The 12,167-nt window shown below is 48.4% G+C and overlaps 1 protein-coding gene across 2 annotated transcripts in view; it reads right to left on the bottom strand.

The window, feature by feature from the left end:
* Positions 1-12,167, bottom strand: part of PHKA2 (phosphorylase kinase regulatory subunit alpha 2) — a 687,190-nt gene that overhangs the window by 127,900 nt on the left and 547,123 nt on the right. The gene's annotated exons all lie outside the window — the stretch shown is intronic.

Here is a 12,167-nt window from a genome sequence, read left to right as displayed (position 1 = left end):
TCAAGCATCTCATGCTTAGGTGGGATTTGTTTCAGTTTTAAAAATGGAGGATGCTCTGCATAATATGATATGCATTTACAGCTGTTTGTGGAGTTGAAACCTAAGATTTTTTCCATGTACATATTTTCATAAGTGAATGTATGACAATGAAAATCTTTGGGTTGATCATATAGGTGCACAGACCTTTGACCATTGCTTCCATGTTAGGAAGAGTTGCAAAAAATTGCATACTGATGGATATTTGCAGAGCTCTCCAGACAGATGGTGCCCTATGTTCCTGAGAGGAGTCGAAGTCAACAGGAACCAATGGAAGATAAGTTCCACTACTTTAAATCTGAAATCTTAATTCCAACATGTTTGTAATGAAAACCAAAGAAACCATTATAAAAATGTTTGGCAGCAATATTCTTGTTATTTTCAGCTTTTTTGTTGGCGGGTGAACCACTTGAAGGACACAACAACATGCACAATTATCTACTTCATAATTTGTGAATTGTAACCTGACTATGCTGCAACAAGGTGGGCCTGATTCACAAAGGTAAACTTAGACTTTTGTGTAAACTTACAATTTTTTGGGGGGCTTAATTTTACTAATAGTAATTTTTACGACTGCAGACTCCACCATAAAAAGATAGGTCTGTCCTATTTTTTTATGGGTGGAGATTTCTGCCCTGACTGGTAAATCGCCACTGTTGTAAAACTGCTACTAGTAAAATTAAAATCGTAGTTTGTGAATACCACAAAATTAGTTAACTCAAATAACAGTGTACGTTTACCTTTGTCAATCAGGCCCAAGGTGACTTCACAGAGGGAAGCAAGGTAACAGCATTGATTGTGGCAACCATAGACCCCCAAATCAACAACTGGTTTAATAACACGCAAGTGGCTGGCTTTTCCGCCGCCCTCTCACAGAAAATGACAAGTACTCTGCCGTTTTCATCAATTTCTGCTTTTCATTCAACCGTTGGAAGTTGGTACCAGCTAATGCTTTTACAAAGCATAAAACTCTTTCTCCCACCACAGTACTAACTTGCGGTCTTTCACACACTGATGGAGACAACAGTCTGCTCACTGTCTTGCCAGACTCTTCTTTGCTCCCCTGAGGTCTTTCCTCCATGCACATGCCGGTCTCATAAATTGCCATACACACCAGTTAACCAAGCAAGCCCAGTAAAAAGCTCTTGCTCTCATGCCTCACCAGCAACACACTCAGCACAATCCCAATGAAATTGAAAACGAATAAGGGAATGAGAGAAGAGACTGATTGAACACTGACAATACAGGGTCACTAGGCTGCAAGACATGAGTGACACAGTGTTCAACACGTGTTAAGGTATGATTAAAAACATGGGCGCATACCTCAAGATACTGTGAGTTGAAGGCGAAGGTTACAAGCATTTAACATGCTGTGTCTAATTCTGCTATCTAGTCTGGAAATATTATTTGAAATACTCATTTTATTTTAGGCACTGACCCATGACATAATATGACTTGCTATGACAGGAAATGTATACCCACATCCACCATCTTTGGATTCATTTTACCCTTGTAATGTTTTATTTTAAAGTGTTCATATTAGATAAAATTATAGGCAAACAAGTTTGCATTATCTTTCCTTCTTCACTGGGGAGGTGGGAGGGTCACATTTGAATCTAGTGTCTTTAAACTTCAAAACATTTTACAGGTAAGCAAATAGTTTTTGGGGTAGGGGGAACCTATTTTAGAGTAATATGCAATGCGTTGCTTGTACTGCAGTGCTCTTCCATTGCGGAGAAGGGAGTGAGTAGCTCCACGCAGATTTAAAACATCTATCCCACTTGTAACTCTCTTGGAGACTCTAGGTCTACATAACATTGTTTCCTGAACATGGGTGTTGAAAACAATGCAACAGCAGCACAAATATCTTACAGTGACACAATACCCTTTCCTTGTTGAATGAACCATTCTTTTTATTTCCAATGTTTTCCTAGTTAATGATTAACATAACAATATTATTGTACAATTCATCTTTCTATGTACCCTTTGTCAAAGGTGTAGCTTAACTTGTCGTGAATAAGTAATGAAAAACTTGAGTGTTACATACTGACTTGGTATCTTGAATGTAATAGTGGCTACTATTTGACATTCAATGCATGTGACACTCAGCCAGTGTACTCAGAAGCTGGAAGAACGTTTCTAAATAACTAGTTTGATTGATATGGAAATCAGATATCAAGTTATGAATGTATTTATGGGGCTATTCACAAGGGAAAATTACACTTGAAAGTAAATCTACAGGTGTAAACTACTCTTACACCTTCGAGTGTCTTAAAAAAATCCTAGTCTAAATTTACCCTGAAAAAGGGGATGAAGCTGCATTTACGAGTGTGACTAATACAAAAAGTAGTAAGTCCAGCACTACACATGGTAAACAACTGATACTACAACAGGAAGCCAGCCAAGCTTGCCAGGTGGACTGACCGCGTTCCCTGTCACAGTGCTTTGCTTGTGTTAACTTGCTTGGCCAGCACAACTATTTGCACCAGCAGCGTAAAACCACTCTAGTGCAGGATGAATCAAAATGGGTACCAGGGAACCATAAAGAAATCAAAACAGGTTAGAGCCATTGAACAAATCTAGCTTAAGGTAGGATTGCTTGTATATCTTAATAGCCAGTCATTCACAGCAGTTACATTGGTTGTAAAATGATTAAGTACATTTATCGAATGCAATCCAGCACATTTTACCCACCTATAAAAAAGCTTAGAGAACTATAATGGACAACGTTGAAGAACTATGCAAGCATCCCATAATTATATTTCTGAAGGACGCAGAAGAGCCCTAATCATTTTGAACAAAGATACAGTTGCTATGATATTGATGGATATCACATTTTACCCCTACCTAGTCCCTCGAACATATACCATTTTGTGCTTTCAACGCAATACAGTGTCAAGGGGAATATGTACTCCCAGGTATTGAAACTGTCAGTGTGCAACCTAGTTTGTGAATTAATCGCTGTCTCTTCTCCCTGAATGGGGATAAATACATGTTTTTCTTAATTTACTTTTAAGCCCACATTTTCCCCAGAGATTTCCAAGATGCCCATCAATTTGTCCTTCACGAGCACAGTCATCAATATTGTTAACCTACTAAAAGCCTTGTACCAAGAAAGCATGTCTTATCTATATCGAGACAGGATAAGCAGCAAAGAGTGAACAGCAGACGACAGAGGGAAATCTGTGCCTGATGGCCATTTCTATGAGAAAGGCTGCAAACTATAGCATTAATCCAGACTCTGGCCCACTGATTTTTAGAAAAGGTCTTTACAAAGGCTAAAACACAGAGACCAAAACTCATCTTGTGGAGAATCTGAAAGCAGAAGCTCCACTTTAGGCAGTGAAATGCCTGTTTGAATTATACCAAAATCAAGACACTATGACCAAATATCTGATATGCGTAGGTCATAGCCGCCTGCACTCGCCTAATGCAAAGCCTTGTAGCATGTCCTGGCATAGAGCCTTTCGGATCCAGATGAATCAGGGAAGTGATGACCAGCATATGGAATATGCTACTTACCAGTATGCATCTGTTCTTGGCATGTAGAGCTGCAGATCTACACACTTTTGCATAGATCGCCATCTGGTGTTGGGCCCGGATGTTTGATGTTTGTTTTTCCTCTTGGAAAGTCTTTGGAAGTCACGAGGTCGGTGACTCCTCCCTTGGTTCGTATTGCGCATGGGCTTCGGCTCCATCCTCAGATTGTTTTTCACCAACAGGGAAAGATGGAGCGTAGTAATAACAGTGAAGAAACCCATGTGTGTTGTATCTAAATAGGATAGACCGGAACAGATACAGGTAGCCGGGGAGGCGGGTGGGCGTGTGTAGATCTGCAGCTCTACATGCCAAGAACAGATGCATACTGGTAAGTAGCATATTCCGTTCGACGCATATGAGCTGAAGATTACACACTTTTGCATAGACTATATAGCCCTTCCCAACCTTAGCGGCGACCACCGGTATCTGTTGCAGTGGTTTGAAAAAGTATTTTTAGTACAGCCTGGCCCACACTAGCTTGTTGCTTGGTTTGCACATCTACACAGTAATGTTTAGTGAAAGTGTGCGGTGTTGACCATGTAGCTGCCTTGCAGATATAATCTAATGGGATGTTCCCTAGAAAAGCCATAGAAGCCCCTATCTTTCTTGTAGAGTGGGCTTTAGGGGGAACAGATTGCGTGCGTTTTGCTTTGTGGTAGCAAATCTGTATGCATTTTACAATCCACCTAGCTATCCCTGATTTAGAGATGGGGTTGCCTTTATGAGGTGGGGAGAAAGAGACAATTGCTTTGTCTTCCTGAAAGGTTGTGTTCTCTGGATATAGTAAAGCAAGGCTCTTTTAACATCCAGTGTGTGTAGAGCCCTTGCTGCAACAGTTTGAGGTTGCAAGAAAAAAACCAGTAGTTCTACCGATTGGTTTAGATGAAAGGGTGAGATGACCTAGGGTAGGAATTTTGGGTTGGTACGTAGGAGAACCTTGATCGGGTGCATTTGGAGAAAAGGTTCTTGTATAGTAAGTGCTTGTATTTCACTGACCCTTCTAAGGGAGGTGATGGCTACAAGGAAAGCTGTTTTCCATGTGAGGGATTGCAGTTCGCATTTCTGCAAGGGTTCGAAAGGTAGTCCCATTAGCCTTGTGAGCACTATATTTAAGTTCCACACAGGTGAGGGTGGCACTCTGGGGGGAATTATTCGTTTTAGGCCTTCCATAAAGGCTTTAATGGCAGGCACTCTGAAAAGTGACAGGTGCTGTCTGTTTTGTAAGTAAGCAGCAATTGCTGCGAGGTGTAGCCGAATGAATGTATATGCTAGGTTACATCTTTGTAGGTGTAGTAAGTAGCATATGATGTGCTGTATGGATGCGTCTAGAGGGTTGATTGTGTTGTTATGGCAGTAAACAACAAATCTTTTCCACTTGGCAGCGTAGCAGGCTCTAGTGGTAGGACGTCTAGCTTCTCTGATAACATTCATACAGTCGGGGGGAAGGTTAAGGTATCCGAACTCTAGGATTTTAGGAGCCAGATCGCAAGGTTATGCTGAGCTGGGTCCGGGTGTCTGATCTCTCCATGGTTCTGGATTAGGAGGCATGGTGAGAGGTGTAATTTTTGGTGTGGCACTACTGAGATTTCCAGCAACGTGGTGTACCATGGTTGTCTGGCCCATGTTGGAGCTACTAGAATGAGTGTGAGGGAGTGCTGTTGTAGCTTTCGCACCACTAATGGAATTAGTGGGAGAGGTGGAAAGGCGTATGCAAATTTGCCTGACCAGTTCATCCATATCGCATTGCCTTTGGACAATGGGTGTGGGTATCTGGCGGCGAAGCTTGGGCATTTTTTGTTTTCGTGGGTGGCGAATAGGTCTATTTGTGGATGCCCCCACATTTGAAAGAACGGGTGAAGAACTTGCGGGTGAAGTTCCCACTCGTGGATCTGCTGCGTCTGTCTGCTGAGCAGATCTGCCACGGTGTTCTGGACTCCTGGGACATGTTGGGCTAGGAGAAAGATTTTGTGTGGAATTGCCCATCTCCATATGCTCTGTGCTAGTTAAGAGAGCTGTGGCGAGTGTGTGCCGCCTTGTTTTTGGATGTAGTACATGGCGGTCATGTTGTCCATGCGGATAAGGACTGCCTTGCCTAAAATCTGTGTGTGAAAGGATTTTAGGGCTAGAAAGATTGCCAGTAGCTCCAGATGATTGATGTGGAGTAACTTTTGTTGCGGCGTCCATGTACCTTGCACTGCGAGGTGTAGTAGATGAGCTCCCCAGCCGGAGAGCGATGCGTCTGTTGTCAGGATTATTTGTGGAACCGGGTCCAGGAACGGTCGACCTCTGGAAAGATTTGTGGTGTTCCACCACTGCAGAGAGGATGGGTGCGACCGTCTACCAACACCAGATCTGTCAGTTGCCCCTGGGCCTGATTCCATTGGCGCGCTAAGCACTCTTGGAGTGGACGCATCTGGAGTCTTGCATGAGGTACTATAAAAATGCAAGAGGCCATCATCCCTATCAGTTGCATAAACACTCTTGCTGGGAGGGAGTGTTGAAGTATGAATTTTTGACGCAAAGCTTGAATGCTTGCGATCCTTGCCGGATTGGGGTAGGCAATGGCTTTTGAGGTGTCTATGGTGGCACCAAGGTATTGCTTTATGTGGGATGGCGTTAGCTGGGACTTTTGGTGGTTCACCGTGAAGCCTAGTTGGTGAAGTAGCTGGATTGTAGTGGCAGTGTGGTGTACACATTGGTTGTAGGACGCGGCTTTTATCAGCCAGTCGTCCAGATACGGGAAGACGTGAATGTGCTGTCTTCTGAGGTGTGCCGCCACTACCGCTAGGCACTTGGTGAATACCCATGGTGCTGTTGTGACCCCGAATGGGAGCACCTTGAACTGGTAGTGTTGCCCGTCCACTACGAATCTGAGGTACTTTCTGTGGGCATGGTGTACCAGAATGTGAAAGTACGCGTCTTTCAAGTCCAGTGTGGTGAGAAAGTCGTCCTGGGAGAGGAGCGGAAGTACCTGCTGAAGTGTTACCATGTGAAAATGGTCCGAATGTATGTATGTGTTTAGAGGTCGGAGATCTAAGATGGGTCGTAGAGTCTCATCTCTCTTTGGTATTAGAAAATATAGGGAGTAGACCCCAACATTTTGCTGATTGTGGGGGACCTGTTCTATTGCGTGTTTTTGTAGGAGGGAAATCACCTCCTGCTTTAGTAACGTAGAATGTTCTTGTGACATTGGGTGTTGCCTGGGTGGAATGTTGGGGGGGGGGTAGATGTGAGTTCTAGGCAGTACCCTGAACGAATAATTTAGATCACCCACTGGTCTGATGTGATGGACTCCCAGACGTGAAGGAAATTTTGTAGTCTGCCCCCGACCGGAGTGGGATGGTCTGGGGGGAGCAGGGGGAAGTCATTGGGTAGGCGGTGTGGCAGAGCGGGCAGTATTTGTTTTGCCTTTATTGTTATTTCCTCTGTATCCGCCTCTTTGATAACCTTTTGTGAAGGTGGACTGAGGAGGGGATTTGTAGGACGTGGACGCGCTATCTGAGGAGTAGCCTCTGCCCGTGCCACGGAAGGAAGAGCGGCGAAAGGAGCGTGTAGGAGGGTGTGACTGTAGGGCTCCCATAGATTTCGCCGTATCTATATCTTTTTTCATCTTCTCGAGGGCCACATCTATCTTTGGCCCGAATAAATGTTCCTGGTCGAACGGGTGGTTTAATATAGAGGCTTGTACGTCGGATTTAAAGCCGGACACTCTCAGCCAAGCGTGTCGACGGAGTAGGACACTGGTGTTAATGGCCCTGGAAGCTGTGTCTGCTGCGTCTAAGGCACAGCGTATAGAGGTATTGGTTATGGTCTTACCCTCTTGGATTAGTTCATTGGCCCTATTTTTATATTTTTCTGGGAGATGGTGCATGATGGTTTCTAGCTCATCATAATGTACCCTGTCGTATCTGGCCAATAGCGCTTGAGTGTTGGTGATACGCCATATTTTAGATGCCTGTGACGCAGTGCGTTTTCCTGATGCGTCCAGGAGCTTTGATTTCTTGTCAGGTGGTGGTGCTTCGCCTGACGCCTGGGAATTTGATCTCTTTCTTGCGGTGGATAACACTAGGGAATCCAGTGGCGCTGGCCCTTTGATGTAGGCAGGATCTGTAGGGGCAGCTTTCTACTTTTTCTCTATCCGTGGGTTTAGGACCCTAGCCCTGACTAGGTCTTTAAAAACCTCTGGCGCATGTTTTATTACCCCTTTGAGCATAGGTAGTATAGCAGTAGACCTATGTGCTGTATCAAAGGTGTCTAGGAGGAAATCTTCCTCTACTGGGTCAGTGTGTAGCTCTACCTCGTGATAATGTGCCGCCCTCTGAAGTAGGTGGTGAAAACCTAGTGAGTCTTCTGGTGGTGATGGCCTGGATGGATATAGGTCATCTTGTGGGACATCTGGAATGTCTGGATTATTATAATCATCCCAGGGGTCTGGGGATCCTGTGGGGGTGGGGTCTTGTGGCACATCTGCTGGGTAGTAGTATGGGTCCCCCTGATCATCATGGTCTGGAGACGGGGTCGGAGAGCGATGAGGCAGGGGTGGAGAAGGTGGAGGGGGAGAAGGTGGAGGGGGCGGAGGTGGAGAGGGTGGAGGAGGTGGAGGAGGCGGGGAAGGCACTCTGAACCGGGAGGTAGCACAGTCCTTCCTCTTTGGATGTGGAGGTGGAGCTGGTCTGTCCAAATGTCTCTTTTTAGAAGAAATGTCCAGTTTTTGGATCCTTGGTAAGTGTCTTTTGTAAAGTATCCGGTGTAAAAAGTTCTTGGGACACTGGTTGTTCGGTTGGCGCCGACGTTTTCGGGGCCGACGGCTTCTTAGGCTTGTCTGTGCCGTGCTTTTTGGGAACCTCCGATTTTTTGTTCAGTGCCGATACAGGCCTCGGTGCGGGAGCGTCGGTGCCGGGAGCCTTATGATGTTTGGTCGGCACCGAGAGGCTGGGTTTCGACACCGAGGGCTTTGGTGTGGAGCTCGGTGTCGAGGTAGAGGCCGATCTTTTCTTCGGTGCCGAAGGGTGTTTTTCGGCACCGCTGGCAGGCTGGCTCGAGCCCGAGCCGCCGGAAGGCTTACTTGGCTTCGTCACCGGGCCCGAAGGTGGGGTGTTCGAAGCAGTGTCTTTGGTCTTGCCTAGGCCCGAAGGCGAAGGCGTGACCGAAGCCTTTTTGGGTGTCGGCGCGGGTGTGGGAGAGGGTATTTTACTCACGACCCTCTGCGCCGGGGTGATGTCCTCCACATCCGAGTCGTCGGCTTCGGAAGCACTGACGAGGTCCTCTTCGGTGTGCTGGTGTCCCGGAGGTTCGACGTCGTCCCCGAAGATGTCGACTGGAACGGAGGTCGAGGAGTGCGCCATTTACCTTCTGGCCCTTCGATCTCGAATAGTCTTTTTAGATCTAAAAGACTTGCAGGCGGGACAGTCTCGAGCCTCGTGTTCAGGGGAGAGGCAGAGGTTGCACACCTCATGAAGATCGGTGTGGGGGAATTTGGACCAACATCGAGGGCACTTCTTGAATGGAGTCCTTTCCATCAGCCGGGACCGGAGCCTGGAGAGGCCCGAAGGCCACCGTCGATGACTGGAATCGAAAGTGCGTCGAAGAAGAAGGTGATTGAGGAGATTAGTATCTAAACAATACCGCGGAGAGCGAGGATTTTGCTTCGATCGTCGAACTGGAATGTTCGGAGCCGGAGCGCGAAGTATTACATCCGAGCCCGATGGCGGAAAAAAAACAATCTGAGGATGGAGCCGATGCCCATGCGCAATACGAACCAAGGGAGGAGTCACCGACCTCGTGACTTCCAAAGACTTTCCAAGAGGAAAAACATACTGCAAACATCCGGGCCCAACACCAGATGGCGATCTATTCAAAAGTGTGTAATCTGCAGCTCATATGCCTCGAACATCTATTTTCTAGAACCTTAGCAAGAATTAGGGTTTCTATTGGTTAGAGGGTAGTCCAGGTTTCAGCAGGAATGATAGTGGCAGCCCTGACAGACAGTCCTCATGTATGGTTTTGTTAAATCTGCGCTTAAGGTGCAGGTTGGGGGGCGCTAGAGAGCCCGGAGCAAGATGGCCGCTTCCTAGCGCGACTCTGCCGGCCGAGACCTCTATCCGCCAATTATCCTCCGCCTCCCGTGCCATCCATGCTGGGTACGATCGGACCTGCCATCCCTGCTGCCTGCTGTACATTTTGATAATCTTTGGTGGCCCGCAGCTGCTTCCTGCTTACTTTTCTGCCTCTGGGGTCCTGGCATGTAATTGCGGCTGACCTGCTGGCGAGGTGACGGCTGGGCGCAGCCGGTTGCTGGGTGCGGAGTCCGGATCTGTGCTTTGCCCCCGGCGGAGCGGTGTACCCTGGGCCTTTGTGGATCCGAGCCGGGGGTGAGCTCCGAGCAAGTCCTTTGTTGCAGCCCAGCCCTTAACCTAACGGGCACAGTACCTTTCTGAAAGGCGGGAGGCAGTCCGGTCGTCAGTGGTGACTCACCGGAGCTTCAGTGGAGGAAGCGCGAGGAGCGGAGTGTGGCGGCGGATGCGGGCTGGAGGTGAGGGGGCCGCGGTGGAGTTCGGGGCCCTGTAGTCCTGTGCCTAGCCTCTTCTGAGCGGCGCGGAGGGTGGTACTGCCCTCTCCCCGCCTCCGCTCACTGCTGCTGCTCCCTGTTGCTGCCGCTGGTGGTTCCGATCTGCCGCATCGCGAAGGGGAGCTTCTCTGGACCTCGTGGGCTGCTGTGCGCGGGCCGCCCTACCTGGGCCTGTGCCTGGCCCTCCCGATCGCCGCTGGAGTCCACTGAGTGCTGCAGTGCAGAGTGGAGTGCCCCTGGACCTGCATTGGTAACAGTGAGTTTGCCCTGCCTGTGCTCCCTGCGGGCTTGCGTCTTATTGCTGCCTACTCGCTTCATCCTGTGGGAGTGCCGGCCTGCTTGGATCCTGGGCCCTGCGCTATATTAGCTGCCATTGCTGGTGCCCTGGGGTGTCTTTGCGGCCTGCGGTGCAGCAGAGTGGCGGCTGGAGGGTGCTGGGCCCTGGGTGGGCACCACATGCTTTGCCCTTTTTGCTGATTACCCTTCTTGAGCCCTCTCTGCTGTGTGGGTATCATTGTGCTGGCGGACTGCTCACTGCCCCGCGCTATCTGGGCGATTTGGTGGCTGATTCTGTGCCTGCAGGCCCTTGCGGTGGGTCTCATAGCGCTGCTCGCCGCCTCCGCCGCTTTTTTTTTTTTTCCTGCTTTTTGGTAGCGCTGGGAGCTAATTGAGTAGATTTGTTGCTGCTACCCCTCGCAGTTACTTCTGATTTTCCCCTAGCGGGTGGCTCTGGGTGGTCGACATGGGCCGCACTGATAAGCAGCAGAGTAAGCTCTCTTTTGACGCTAGAAAGCCTCCTAAGCCTCCCACACCTATTACTTCGGACGCCGAACCTGACCCTGAGCAGGGCTCCGGGGCTAGACTGGAGCGCATGATGATGTCCTTGCAGCAAAGCCTTCACACTATTGATGCCAAAATAGACAATTTGAATCTGCGCATGGACACAATGGCGTCCAAGTTGGACAAGCATGGCGCCCTGCTGGCCGAGGCAGAGCAGAGTATTTCGACGACTGAGGTTGAGCAACTTAATACCTCTTGTGTGGGTATGGAAAAGCTTCTGGAGGTCACCTGGGCTAAGAACGAGGACATTGAGGCCCGCTCGCGACGCAATAATCTCCGTATTACCGGAATTTCGGAATCGACCAATACTGGGCCCATGGAGCTGTACGTTGAGACGCTGCTGACCTCTCTGCTGGGTGCGGAGCACTTTTCAAAGGTGTTCATTGTTGAGCGGGCTCATCGCTCCTTGGCTACTCGACCTATTCCGGGAGCACCGCCCCGGCCAATAATAGCCCGTTTGCTGAATTATCGCGATCGTGATGCCGCTCTGCGGCTGGCGCGGGAAAAGGGCAGTCTGAACTATCAGGGCATGAAAGTCGAGCTCTTCCCTGACTTTACAGTGGCGGTGCAGCAGGCGCGCAGGGAGTTTCACGCTGTCAAGAAAAAACTACAATTGCTCAGCATTCCCTACGCAATGCTCTATCCTGCGCGTCTGCGCATCCAACACAATGGCAAAGCCCACATTTTTTCATCACCCAGGGATGCTCTTCACTATCTCCGGCAGCTGGAGCGCCGCTCCCCGCAACATGAGACTGTGGGGGACTCTGGCCCCGATGGCTGAGCAGTCGGCTTGATATGTATCTGTATTATCTATGTTCCATTTGCCTTCTATAATGCTGATTTAATGTCTCATGCATTCTCTTTGCGTCCAATTGCTGTTTTGTGATGCTCTGTTGTAGTTGTAAGGTCCAGTTTGCTAAAGCCTCATTTTGACAATTTGTTTCATATCCTCATGACACTTCGTCCTGCATTGCTTGTTGTGATGTGTGTAGGGGATGAGAGGTCCTTTGCTGTAAGGGTTACGTCAGTGACCACTATGTGGATATTAAGGTCAGCATAGGGTGGCCACACATGTGTTGTCTCGGCCCACCCTGGGTTCCTCGGGCTGCCGGTGGCCTCTAGCGCGTCTCTGAATGGGAAATCCCCGCAAAGTAGTTTTTTTTTGCTCTAGCGCATAGGTGCG

This window comes from Triturus cristatus, chromosome 8 (genome assembly GCF_964204655.1).
Source record: "Triturus cristatus chromosome 8, aTriCri1.1, whole genome shotgun sequence".
Classification (NCBI taxonomy): domain Eukaryota; kingdom Metazoa; phylum Chordata; class Amphibia; order Caudata; family Salamandridae; genus Triturus; species Triturus cristatus.
This window is presented reverse-complemented; position numbering and strand designations above follow the sequence as displayed.